The sequence below is a fragment of the Anopheles merus genome, chromosome 3L (assembly GCF_017562075.2).
Source record: "Anopheles merus strain MAF chromosome 3L, AmerM5.1, whole genome shotgun sequence".
NCBI lineage: Eukaryota > Metazoa > Arthropoda > Insecta > Diptera > Culicidae > Anopheles > Anopheles merus.
In genome coordinates, this window is record NC_054085.1 from 7,799,848 (window position 1) to 7,812,110 (window position 12,263).

General features: G+C 42.2%; 1 long non-coding RNA gene across 1 annotated transcript; it reads right to left on the reverse strand.

The window, feature by feature from the left end:
- Window positions 1–2,307: 2,307 nt before the first annotated feature.
- LOC121599695 lies at window positions 2,308–11,579 on the reverse strand. Its single transcript, XR_006005722.1, has 3 exons — window positions 11,450–11,579; window positions 11,003–11,312; window positions 2,308–2,833 (listed from the first exon to the last, which is right to left on the reverse strand). It is a non-coding gene; the product is annotated as an uncharacterized LOC121599695 (long non-coding RNA).
- Between the last annotated feature and the right edge of the window lie 684 nt (window positions 11,580–12,263).

Below are 12,263 nucleotides of genomic sequence, written 5' to 3' on the forward strand. Positions count from 1 at the left end.
ATGTTTTTTCATCGCCCGCTGCATCCACCGCACGGCGTGTAAACCACCTGGATACGTACGTATCTCAAACACACCCCTATCGTTTGTCGCACTTAGATATATCCGGGGATATCTGAGCGTAGCAGCATGGCGGAGATTTTGCACACGATGTAATTATATAGTGCCAGAAGATATCCTGCCTCCTGCGTACAGCCGTACAGGTTCCCAAGGGGGCAAACGGCGCTCCTGCAGGGTGAACTCCTGCAGCCAAACCTGCTGCGCCGTTGTTAGGTCTCGCGCAGTGGTCTTCACGGTGGGAAGATTAGCAACTGCGACGCTGCGCCACAGACTGCTGCGGGTTGCTATAGCAGCAGAAAGGGTAAGTGATGCACGTGTCCCAGCCGTTATCGCGCGCGCGCCACGGTGGCACCATGTGTCAACTGCTGCAAGCAGGCCAGTGGGCTGGGGACGTTCCCGAGGGATTCATACACTCGGGAGGTAGGGATGAACGATAATAATTAGTTGGCCGCTCGTCCATTGGGAATGTGTGTTTGGGTGTCTATCAATTCTGCAACCTGCCGGATTTATCAGCTTATGGTTTACAAATAATTCTCTAACAACGCTCTATTCTTCACAGCAGAACTCCCCTCCATTCGGACAGTCCACTTCACCCGCCTGACCAAACAAAATAGCGAAAATAAATGGTCATTTTTTGTCACTTCAACATCAGCCCAACTCCTCGACCACCCGGGCGAGCAAATCAGCAACTGCCTGCCCCGAAACTGTGTCCGCTGAGCGTATCACGTTACGTCGAGGGCAGCTGTGGTCGTTGCTTTAAGCAGCAGCGATTTTCAAAGCTCTCCCACCTCCTCCTAACACCCGGATTTAAAGGGGGAGGAGGGGGGGGAGTGTTGCAGTTGCTGCAACCGAATCGCCTCACTACACACACACACACACACACAGTCACGAGATCCATTACTCCGGTGCGCCCCGCAGCGATGTAGGCACAAAGGCACACCAACCAAGCCCATCGAAAGGGAGTTGAACCATTCTGGAGAAATCCCTCCAGAAATGGGGTACTCTCAGCGGTGCGTCTTACTGTGTTGCTGTGAGCAGTTATTTATGGTTAAGTTGGTGGCTGCAGACTACATACACAAGCGACATTACGCATGCATGAGTCTTTCCAGGATCCGGCATCGACCGTACTGCTGCATATGCTTACCTACACGGTACACGGTTCTGGAACACGTCCGACATGATCTGCCCGGTGTGCTGTGGGCATAGGCATGGACAACAACACTGAGGGTTTTATGATTGGCCCGTGGGGCTTAAAGGCGAGCAAACGTAGTTGTTAGTTCACAATCTTCGTACCCATGAGCCATCGATAGGTATAGGCAACTGTCCTAACCCTATATATGTGGGGAAACGCGAATGATCCAGTCCGGGGCCTTTCGCTTTCGCGCAAAAATTGCGCAAACACACACGTGTGTGTGTGTGTGTGTTATGAGGAATTTTGCTGTCGCCCGTGCTGCACCGAGCTGCAGTACAAAGGTAAAAACCTTCGAGAAGCAGAGGATTGTTGTTGTTGTTGTGACACACTGAACATTAGGAGGCGCGAGAGTTAGGTGAAAGGTAGTGTTGAATACCTATTTGATGCATTTACTCAACACGTTCGCGAGAAGACTGTACCGAGCTGCCATGAGCATTCTTTTTAGCAATATTGCATTCCGATTCCGATTTTTAAGTCGAATAAGCTTAGTTCGCGCTGAAAGTCTGCTATATCCTCTAATTGTTTGTGTACGCAGTTAAGATGTATATTCCATTAATCAAACAAAACGAAGCTACTGCTCGTGTATCACATTTCAATCGAATGAAAATGATACTACACAACTAAATCAAACTCCATTCCATCGTTTATCGTTGCTGTTGATTCGACAAAACCGCATAAATCGTGCAGAAATTTAATATGTATTTGCTACATCGTCACGTTCGGCTCTCGCCACTCTCTCACACACACTCAGATAGAACTCGACGAACGAACATTATTTGATCAATTTATGAAACAAATTGCACTGATAGCCTGGGTGACTTGGAGATCGTATCGCCTAATAACTCACAGCGGTACCCCAAAAAAAAAACACCCTTGCCCCACAGAGAAGGCTTCTGAAGAAGAAGCCAGGAGCGTTTGGCCAAAGAAAGGCCTCAAAATATGATAACCAAGCGTAGCGCCAAAGGGGCAATCGACCTGCTGGCGACTGCCCAGTGGGAGTTTATATTTTTTATTTTTTTGGAATTTTGATCCGTCCTGGCCTTATTCTCTTTCCCGCATCTGATGCATCGTTGATGCACTGAAGATTCTTTGTTTAGCAGTAATGTTGCACGTTGTTTTTCTCTGCCGTACTGCACAAGCGCTCGTGTGTGTGTGTGAGAGTCTTTTGTTGCTGTAGTTTTTGTTGTTCAGTGTTTTCTCTTTTTTTATTTCGCTTTTGGCATTTGATTCCCCTATTGCGTTACTGCTGTGTTGTGTTTTTTTGTGTTACCCTTTTTTTCATAACTCTTTACCACGCTCAATTATACGATAATTTGCTACTGGGAATTCTGATAGTTTGTGATTTTTTTTTGTTCTTCGTTCACTCACTCCTTTTGCCTTTAACGCTCCATTCCCTTTTGTTCGCTATCTTCTGATCGATCTGCCGAGACGATGAACTCAGGCAGGGTGTTTTTTGCTGCTGCTGCTGCTGCTGCTACTGCTGCCGTTCTTAATGCACTCCTTCCCCCTTTTGAAGGGCAGACGTCGTAACAGCAAGTTCGTTTTTCTGCGTGTTTTACCCCGGTGGTATTGTGGCTTTCGATCCTGAGGGGCTAAGCCGGTGGTGTTTTGATGGGAGTGGGAGTAAAAACCGTTCAGGCGAACAAAGAAAAGAGAAGAAGAAGGAAAAAAGGACAGGACCGATATGAAGAGGGGAAAAATCATTTCCCTTTGCTTGATTCGAAAGGGCAGCTAAGCTAACGCACGACAAGATGGAAGATGGGCTGTGGATCTATCGACAAGGATAAAAAACATATCGTGGAAGATGAGCGAGCTTTCCATCACAATTCGTCGGCCTAATACTCTACACGTAAGACGTGCCGCGCGCGCCTGCCCTTTTGCTTGGATCGATGGCCCGCTCCCTCCGTTGTCGGGCATATCATGCTATCACCGTCCGCCAGGCCATAACCATCAGTGCCGTCACCATTACGGTACAGAGATGTGGAGCTTTAGTCGGGTTCAATCGTCGCCGTGGTTGTGGTTCGTCGTCATCGTAGTCATCGCTGTCGTCATATCAGTGTGGCTACGTTTTCTGGTCGCTTATCTCGGCATCCATCAACCGAGCGTTGCGTCAATCTTGAATGATTTTTATGCCCTTTCTATTACTGCCGAGGAATTAGAGAAAATAACTCAAATAGTAATATGCGGAGGGGAGAAAGAGAGAGAGATAGAAAGTAATTGTCTGTGAGAGAAAGAAAGAACAACTCACAAAGTTGTTCACGTAGTTAGATGAGCGAAATCGAATGGAAAAGAACGCTTCAAACGTGCTTCCAGTTTTACCCTCACTACACTATGGGTTTAACAAGCGGGAACAGTTTTAATAAAAATATTTGTTTCTTGATATTAAAATACCTTATTGCTTGTATAAAAAAATCACCTACTTAGGAAAGAATTCAGCAATATCTACAGAAACATGTAGCAATGTCTACATGATGTTTACGGTTTGGGAAAACAAAATTTTTATTCATTTGTATAGAATAATTCATTTATTCCCATAAATGGTAAAAAAATGAGCATATAAATGCAAAATAACAATTCCTTGGATCAAGACAATGTAGCGTCACATATTTTAGCTATAATGTTAGTTTTCAAACCATGTAATATATAGCAGATATTGGTTATTATATACCCTAGATGTCAACATTCATTGTTACATGATTGCTATTCCCTTTTCATCAATGGAGCATCTTGTTGAAAATAAATCTATAAATTACATTAAGCTGTAGTTTTCTCGATTTAATGATCAAAACAAAGAAACGAAAACACAACAAGAAATCAACTAAAATGTGTTGAAAATCACTATTTTCATCAACTTTTAGTTTGTTTATATTTATGATATGTAGCCATCAAAAATGTAAACAAAAAGTGCTTAGCTCCCAGGGAAATATGAACAAAAAAGGTCTGGCACTCAAAATTTCAAAAAGGATTAATATTGCAACAAAATGTTAAGGATTTGATGACAGTAAATATTTATTCTCGCTTAATTTACCATAGTTGTGATAGTTTATAGTTTATCAAATAGTTTATAGCCGGTCTGGTGGTACAGTCGTCAACTCGTAAGACGTAACAACATGCCTGTCATGGGTTCAAGTCCCGAATAGATCGTGCCTCCATACGTAGGACTGATTATCCTGCTATGGTAACAATAAGTCACTGGCTTTCAGCTCACTTCTCTAGTGGGTACAGGCAGGCCTTGACCGATAGCGGTTGTTGTGCCAAAGAAGAAGAAGTTTTTGTATTGTTTTTTAATCACTTGGTAGCAGAAGAGTATTATTGTTTTGTTTTATTATTGAACTCTTCCTTTCCCAAACATTTCAACGGTACACTGAGGATCTGTTTAAAGTTGGCATGAAAACTATGATTGTAATATAAGTTTCAACTTCCCAAAAATAAATGCTACATCAAACTACCTCAATAATCAAATTGCACCATTGAACACATTACTTTGAGCATTATTATGGGATTAAAAAAAACTCTTAACAATAATTCATATTGTATTTTATTGCACCAGTACAATCAGCAGTGTGAGAACCGACCACCACCGCTCATTTGGCATAGCTAGCCAGCCAGCCAGCAGAAAAGTACCCTGAGCAGCGCACCGATCCACGAGAAGAAAAAAAAGTCATCATTCCGTCTTAATATGCTGTGTCATAATAAGCGAAAAGAACAAGAATGAAGAACCCATCATCAACAATTTAACCACCCGGGGTGCGGACTAGAATTTAGCGTGCCGAGCCCGCCAAACCGTCGGACGGTGTAACGGAAACGGTAGCACCATCGCAACCAGCATCGTTCGTATCTTCATCTCACTCGCATTCGCCGGCACTGTCCGCAGCACAACACGAGCAAGAGAGCGACGGCAGACGATGGAGACTATATAAAGAAAAAAAATCTTCCCCCGGTAGGGAACTACTGTGAATAAAAGCAAGCACGGTAGCACGGAGCACTGACAGCTGTTACGGACCTATTTATGAAACCGGAATGGAATCGGGAAGGATACGTCGTCCGCATTTTGCTTTTCTTTCGTTTGCCTGCCTCATGCCTGCGTCTTAATGCTCAGCACAGTTCATCGATATCTTGGCTTCATCAGAGCGACTTTGACGTTGTACGTGAGCATTATTGCTCCTGGCAGCTGAAAGGAGCAGCATCCGCCGTGGGCGCGATGAATGGAGCCAACCATGATACCGGGCAAGTATCTTCACGCATTCGCGCGGTACCGAAAAAAAAAGGTTACCGGCTTGGTTCGGGGTTTTCACTCTCCGTTGTCGTTTCGAAGAGTCGCAGGCGAAGAGTTTCCCGCCGACCGACCAAAAACCCCGAACCCCAAACACTTTGGTTCAATAATAAGTTTGGCTGATTGGGGTGAAAACATGCTGCCAGCGAAAAAAGGACGCTCAAATTGACTTCATTAATTTATGCTGTTACTTCCAATAATTCATCGTGATGGCAATACAAATGCGATTAAGCACCTGACGCTTGACGGTGCGTATTGAAGGGAAGTGATCTGGTGTTTTTGTTGCTTTGCACATGCTCTGCTCTCACAGTGTAAAAGACAGCAATTTGTTGCCAGTAATCATATCAATCCGTCTGGATGGGTTTTTTTGCAAGGGGAACAGTTGAAAATGAAATGATGCATTTTATCATATAAATCATGAGCACTTCTTGTTTAGTTCTAAAAGAGAGTAGACAAAAATTTGGTAGGGTAGATGTACTAGTAGTGAATAAAAATAAAAATACTTTGCTTGCGATACATTAAACGAAATCTTTAGAGATATTTAACGTTATTTGGTCTGGTTCTCTGGTCTGAAGATTTTTAAATTTTAATTCTACTATTTAAGCGATAGCGGAAACATCTTGCAATTGCTTATGAAAATGAAGTTGAATTATTTTTGCGAATTCAAAAAAAAAAAATTGGTAGTTTTTAACCGTTGTGACAATTTTTAACCAAACAAGTTGTTATAACGGTCATAGTCATAAAATCATCAATGCAAAAAGAACCTTAGTTTGCAAATTTGTTCAGAATATTTGTGTTCACTGGTATGTGGTTGTTTTTTGAGCAGAAAAATGAAATATTAGTTAATTAGATATTTCATGTTTTGTGATTGAAATCAACTACGTATGTCAACCGTGCAAAGTAAAATATATGAATTCTACCAACTACATGATGTTTTACCTAATTATATCCATTGCTCAACACAATGTTGCTGGTATTGCCTCCCTTTCTCATGCATACTCCGTTTGTGGTTTGTATCGTGTTTCTAGATTAGACGAAACCAAACAGTATAAGTACCGTATTGCTATTACCGACCTAATGTATTTTAGGCATGTGAAATTTTCTGACTAATTCAAATTTAATTAATTTTAAACTCTGTTTAACTCACTTTACCGATGCAAACTTTCTTAATTTGAGAAAAATTAAGTTTCCAGTAATTTTATTCGAAACATTGCAAATACCCATGAAATTGCAACTATATTCTAATTCATATTCCGGACAGTTTCGAGCTCATGTTTCAAATTATGGACGTCTTGGTTCATAATCGAGAAAGAATATATTTTTTTAATCTTCACATTCACATATACACTACACGTTTTTAATTTCTAACGTATTTTAAGGTTCGAGCATCTAAATCTGAGTGACGGTGTCCTCTTAGATCACAGGATTTAAATGTTGTTTCTCTTACACTTGTGATTCGAGGATCTACCATGTACGGCCATCAAGGCATTGGGCACATCTATCTTCAAATATCGTTGTTTTATTCTTATTACTGAATCTTTGTCCTTGTTATTATGACTGTCTAAAAACATACTTTTATACAATTAGTCACATTCTACTTACAATTTTTATACTATTTACTACAAAATCTGAAATTCAGAACACAATGTGTTTAAACAGTGTTATTGTCTCGTTGATAACTACTTCTGTAATGAACTTCAATGTACAGGCGGTCCCCCAGAATCACGGTTAATGGGGACCGAAAACGGCCACAAAAATCGAGTACGGTGAATTTCCGCGTAAGTCGAATCTCGTGATTTAAAAAAATTTGCAAGTAGGGGGTGGTTTTATCCACTTAATTAATTATTTGATATGATTCTCACTAAATATGACAGTTTTAGATCTTTCGGAATGGTTTTTCACGATCGAGCAAAAGGGAAATTATTTGGTATTTTACAATTGATGAGTCAAATAAGTTCAATTTGCTCAAATAAGTGTCAACTTTAGAAAACCACGTATCTCCGATTCCGCGTATAAGAGCTACCGTGTATCTCGGGCAATACATGTACTCCAATGCATAAGAACCAGATTAATAGGAGTTATCGAAGAAATTACACTGGCGTCAGTTTTTGGAAAAATGATAAGAATGTCTCTGGCGGTGAACTAAGCGATAGAATATATTTATTTATCCTGGCATCAGGGCCTTCAAGAGATAGGACTCATTTTTATTATTAGTTCTAGTACATCATGGCATTATGTAAAATTAAAAAGCGGTACGGCCAGAGACTGGTTAAACAAATTAAATAAAAACATTAAGTGTGTCCGGAGTTTGAAGCTGTCCGTGATTTAAAACATGAACGATACAAACCTGTGTAAACATATTGCGACAATAGTATTGATAATTAGAAATTAAACATGATCAGTAAAAAAACATTAAATATAAGATTTTATGCACAATAATAGAATATAATTAAATATAATTGTATTACGAATTGAGACGGAATATCCTGCTGTTAACGTTGTTAAGTTTGGTGTTAGTTTGATGTTTTAGTAAGGCAAATTATTGAACACATGATTTAGTAAATCGTTTCGGCTTATGGAGTGATGAATAAAATAACGTTTCTTATTGATTGCTCAATGAATACTGACATGAATTTTTTTTATATGATTTTACCTTCCTTACTCTTTTTCATGGATAAAAATTCATTTAATTACCGATTTGAAAGAAAATGTTCTTAATTTTATGGCTGTTGCTTCACAAAATCTATGACGTCTGTTCTGTTTGACGTCAGCTTCATCATTCATATTGTTGATAATAATTGATATTTTTGAAATTACATTTATCATTTTTATAAAATACAAACATAGTATTACACTTCGATTGCATTAAAAGCTACATAATATTGATTAACAAAATAAACTCAAGACAACCATCGTTGAAAGGATTACAGTGATGTTTCACAGCCTTCGTACTCCTTATAGCCCATAAAAAAACACACACCTCAAAATCCTTATACTGTACTAACATCGCATCACTCCCACATTGTATGTTTATTAAATTATAAAACCATCACAACAATTGCAGCATTATGTGTTTGGGGCTGGCGGCGTACATCATCAGCCTCAACAGTTCATGCCCATGGTATTCAGCATTTCACCTTTCCCGGGTGAGCTGTTTGAAAACAGCCAGCTCACCTTGCTTCCCGCTTTAACGAACCACGCCCGGCAGTGTGTGTGTGTGTGTGTGTGTGTGTGTGTGTTTACTCGCCAATGTTTACTCGCCCAATGCGTAAGTATAAACCAACATCAATTCCCCCACACATTTGCCGGCGTGGTGTTGCGAGTTATTTTGTGCGCGAAAGCTAGCTCCAAGATAAACAATCCCATATCCTGGCCGCGCGCACACTCACGCTTATCAAACGGGACGGTACGGGAATCCTGGAAAAGGGAATTGTTTTATCATCATTTTTAGCAAAAGGGATAGCCGGATCAGCCCGGGGGCAACGCGTCATACGAGATACGTGTAGCGTGTGGTACACAAACACAACAAGAAATGAAAATATTCTTCTCCCTCAAAATACAGGCCGTTCGGAATGTATTTTCCTGTCCTACCGCCCCATCTCCCAACAGCACGGCGCGATTGTACGCAAATTCCACAAATCTAACCGAAATCGGCCGCCCGTTTCTATTTAAATTCCTTCCAACCTCTAAACCCATCCGGGTCGGTTGTGCTGACGGGCGTTAAAAACTTAAAGCGAAAAGCGAAAGCAACGCGAAAAAAGGATCCTTCCGCTTCCTTCGTCCACTGAATGCCGGCTTCCCATTGTCCCGGCGAGGGAATCCTTTGCTTGCGCAAGTGAAAAAACGAAAAAAACAAAATATGACTAACAGTTTTGCAACCGGTTGAGAAGGCCACATTCCAGAGAAGAAAAATTCAAACCTCCCGAATGGTGCAAGAGGCTTCGGGAAAGACAGCACACGGTGTACACTCCGTTGAAGCAGCATTGAAGGCCGGGAGTTATTTTGCTTATGATTGAAAAGTCACGGTTCGTTTGCGCACAACGCTTGCGTACGTAGGATTTCTGGCGTGGATCCTTCGTAAGCCACCGGGAACGATTATTTGCTTACTGGTGCTTTAGGAAGATGCATACCGGCATACCGCTACGCCAGAGAGAATGGGTCCTTAACCCCGCCAAACATGAAACGGCTGTAACGAACTTTCTGCATAATGTATAAGAAAAGAGACACATCCGTTCGCATAATGTCGGAACAGTTATAGTCATCCTCTTTAGTATGGCAGTACCGTGCTGGATAGGATTTTTATTTTTCTTACCGTTTTTTTATATCTCCCTCTATCGCTACACACTTTCTCGTTGACCTCGCGTGAACTTTTGGGACAGGAAGTTCAGTTCGAAGGTAACTCTGACGGGTCGGTCGGCACCTTTTCGGGCGACTCAGCAAGGAAAGGTAAAACGGTGGTAAAGGCTAACCCGGTTAAGAGGGGTCGGACTGAGAGTAACGGTCGATGGGACAGGAAGAAATCCTGTGACCCACCCCGACCGGTCGGTCGCGCCACAATCCGGGCACTGGAAAGATGGAAGATGCTTTCGACCTTAACACTGGGGATCGTTGAAAACCGGTTCCCGCAACAAACGACCGACGACCTAACGTGTCTCTCAGCTGGAGCTAAGCTTAGAGGAATCGGTTCCAGGAAAACTGTAATCGCTTTCAAACGGTTCCCTTCGAACCAATCTGGCAAACTCGAATCAATCAAACGCACGAATCGAACCCGCAACGACGCCGCTTACGTCAATATCAGCTTATCAGATTCCTCGACTTATCGTACTTCCGGATGAACCTTTTCGAGGCTTAAATTTGAACGTTCGGTTTGATAACAAAACCCGTCCCTTTCCTGACTGGATTATGACGTAACCCCCGCTCAAGGCGTGGTCAAGACGCTCTACCGTATTGAGTGTTATTCTAACATCCACGCTCCAACCAGCTGCGACAGACCGACCGACCGACCGACAACCGGCGATTCGTTGATTGTGCATTATCTTTTACTCGCACAGCGGTAAACACGTTTAAAGATCTTTAATTACTCTCTAATTCCTTACCATCGGAAGCCGCTTAAACGTCACAAGCCGCGTCAACCGTACGACGTCTTTTTTCGCCACAATCAGCAAGAACCTTCACCCTGGCATCTCGCACATCTTTCCCTAAGCCATCGTCTCGGGAGCGTTTTAAAATCATCGCATTTGTAATCTAATGAGTGCTGATAAAATTTCGCTTCCTCTTCCACCTGCTTCCATGTAAACAGGTAGGTCAAGTACCACTTCCACATTGCATAAGAAAGCGTCCTCCAACCCAGAGCAAGAGCAGTCCCCACTGGACGGCTGGATATCGCGGAACGCGTAATTACACGGTAATGATTCCCGGGACACCGCGTGGACCGTCTATCTCCGAACCACCGTAATTAAATTGTGACTGTATCAAATTACCTTCCGTCCAGCCGGGCGCTTCTGGCACAGAATAGCTTCAGGTTTGATTGAACGCCGCCACTCTGACTGGTTGTGCTTGGCTACGGCTACGGGGAGCTATGGTACCACTATGAAGTGGAGTAGGAAATTGAAAACATCTTGCCACTGTCAGCCAACAAGCCGGTACTACTGGATTACATCCGAAGTGAAAACAGTGGGGAAAATAAATCATTTGTCGTACTAATTAGCTTAAGACGAAGTGTTGCTGCTTGGTGTGCTGGTTCCTTTTAAACCTGTCTTTCGCTCTTTCGAGATCGAAGTAATGAAGATTCTGCAATATACGAATGAAACAGGGGCCATATTACTGGTGAGAAAGTGAACATTCTGAAGCGTCAATTCTTAATTGTTTGGCAAATGTTAACCGTAGTCTTTAGAATTCTTTAATGAACAAAGCGTACGTATACCTACACTGATGTCTGAGGTATAAAAAATAATTCTAAACCTAAACAGTGAATTTAATACATTATTTTTCTGCAGAAAACTTATTTTTCTCCGTAACCTAACTTTCTGATTCCATGCTTTTCCCAAACCACTGCACTTCCACAGCCAACTACGAACCAATGAAGAACATTAAACATTACTTTGATTTGTGCGGAAATTACCTTGGATACGTTTCACGACAGGCAAGCGTCAACCGTCACCACTAATACAGTTGAGTGTTTTCACAGGTTTTTCTTTCACACCGCCTCAAGTGCTCCGTTTAGCAGTTCATGAAAAATTACCCTCATTCAAAAATTGCCCCGTCGGCCACATCGCCGCACCCTGCGATGGTGTGATTGCGAGTGGCGCGAAAAGATCTCGATCCGCAAAGGACTGGATGTTCACAGACTTTCTATTTGCTTGATTTTTAAACTCAAAATTAATGTTTGCTCTATTTGTTCAAGGAATCCTTGACGCGTTTTGTGAACTTTTCTTTGCTCCTATTCCTATCTTGACTTAACTTCCTTTTACAGTAAAAAGTGCCATCCGCTGGCCCGAAACGCCTCACAACAGTACCACTTACACACGGATGATTTGGTGTCTCGCTTGCTGTTGTTTTTTTGCCTTTTTTGCTCCATCAATGCGAATGCTTAGAAGCGCAAGTAAAGAGACTTTTCCGCTCGGAAGACTTTACCCAACTTTACCCTCCTGACATGCCGAGGTACAGCACCGCTCACTCCTACTGCTGCCGCCCTGCAGGGAACGAAAAGAAAGGCATCCAAACAAGGGCGTGGTGGCGTGA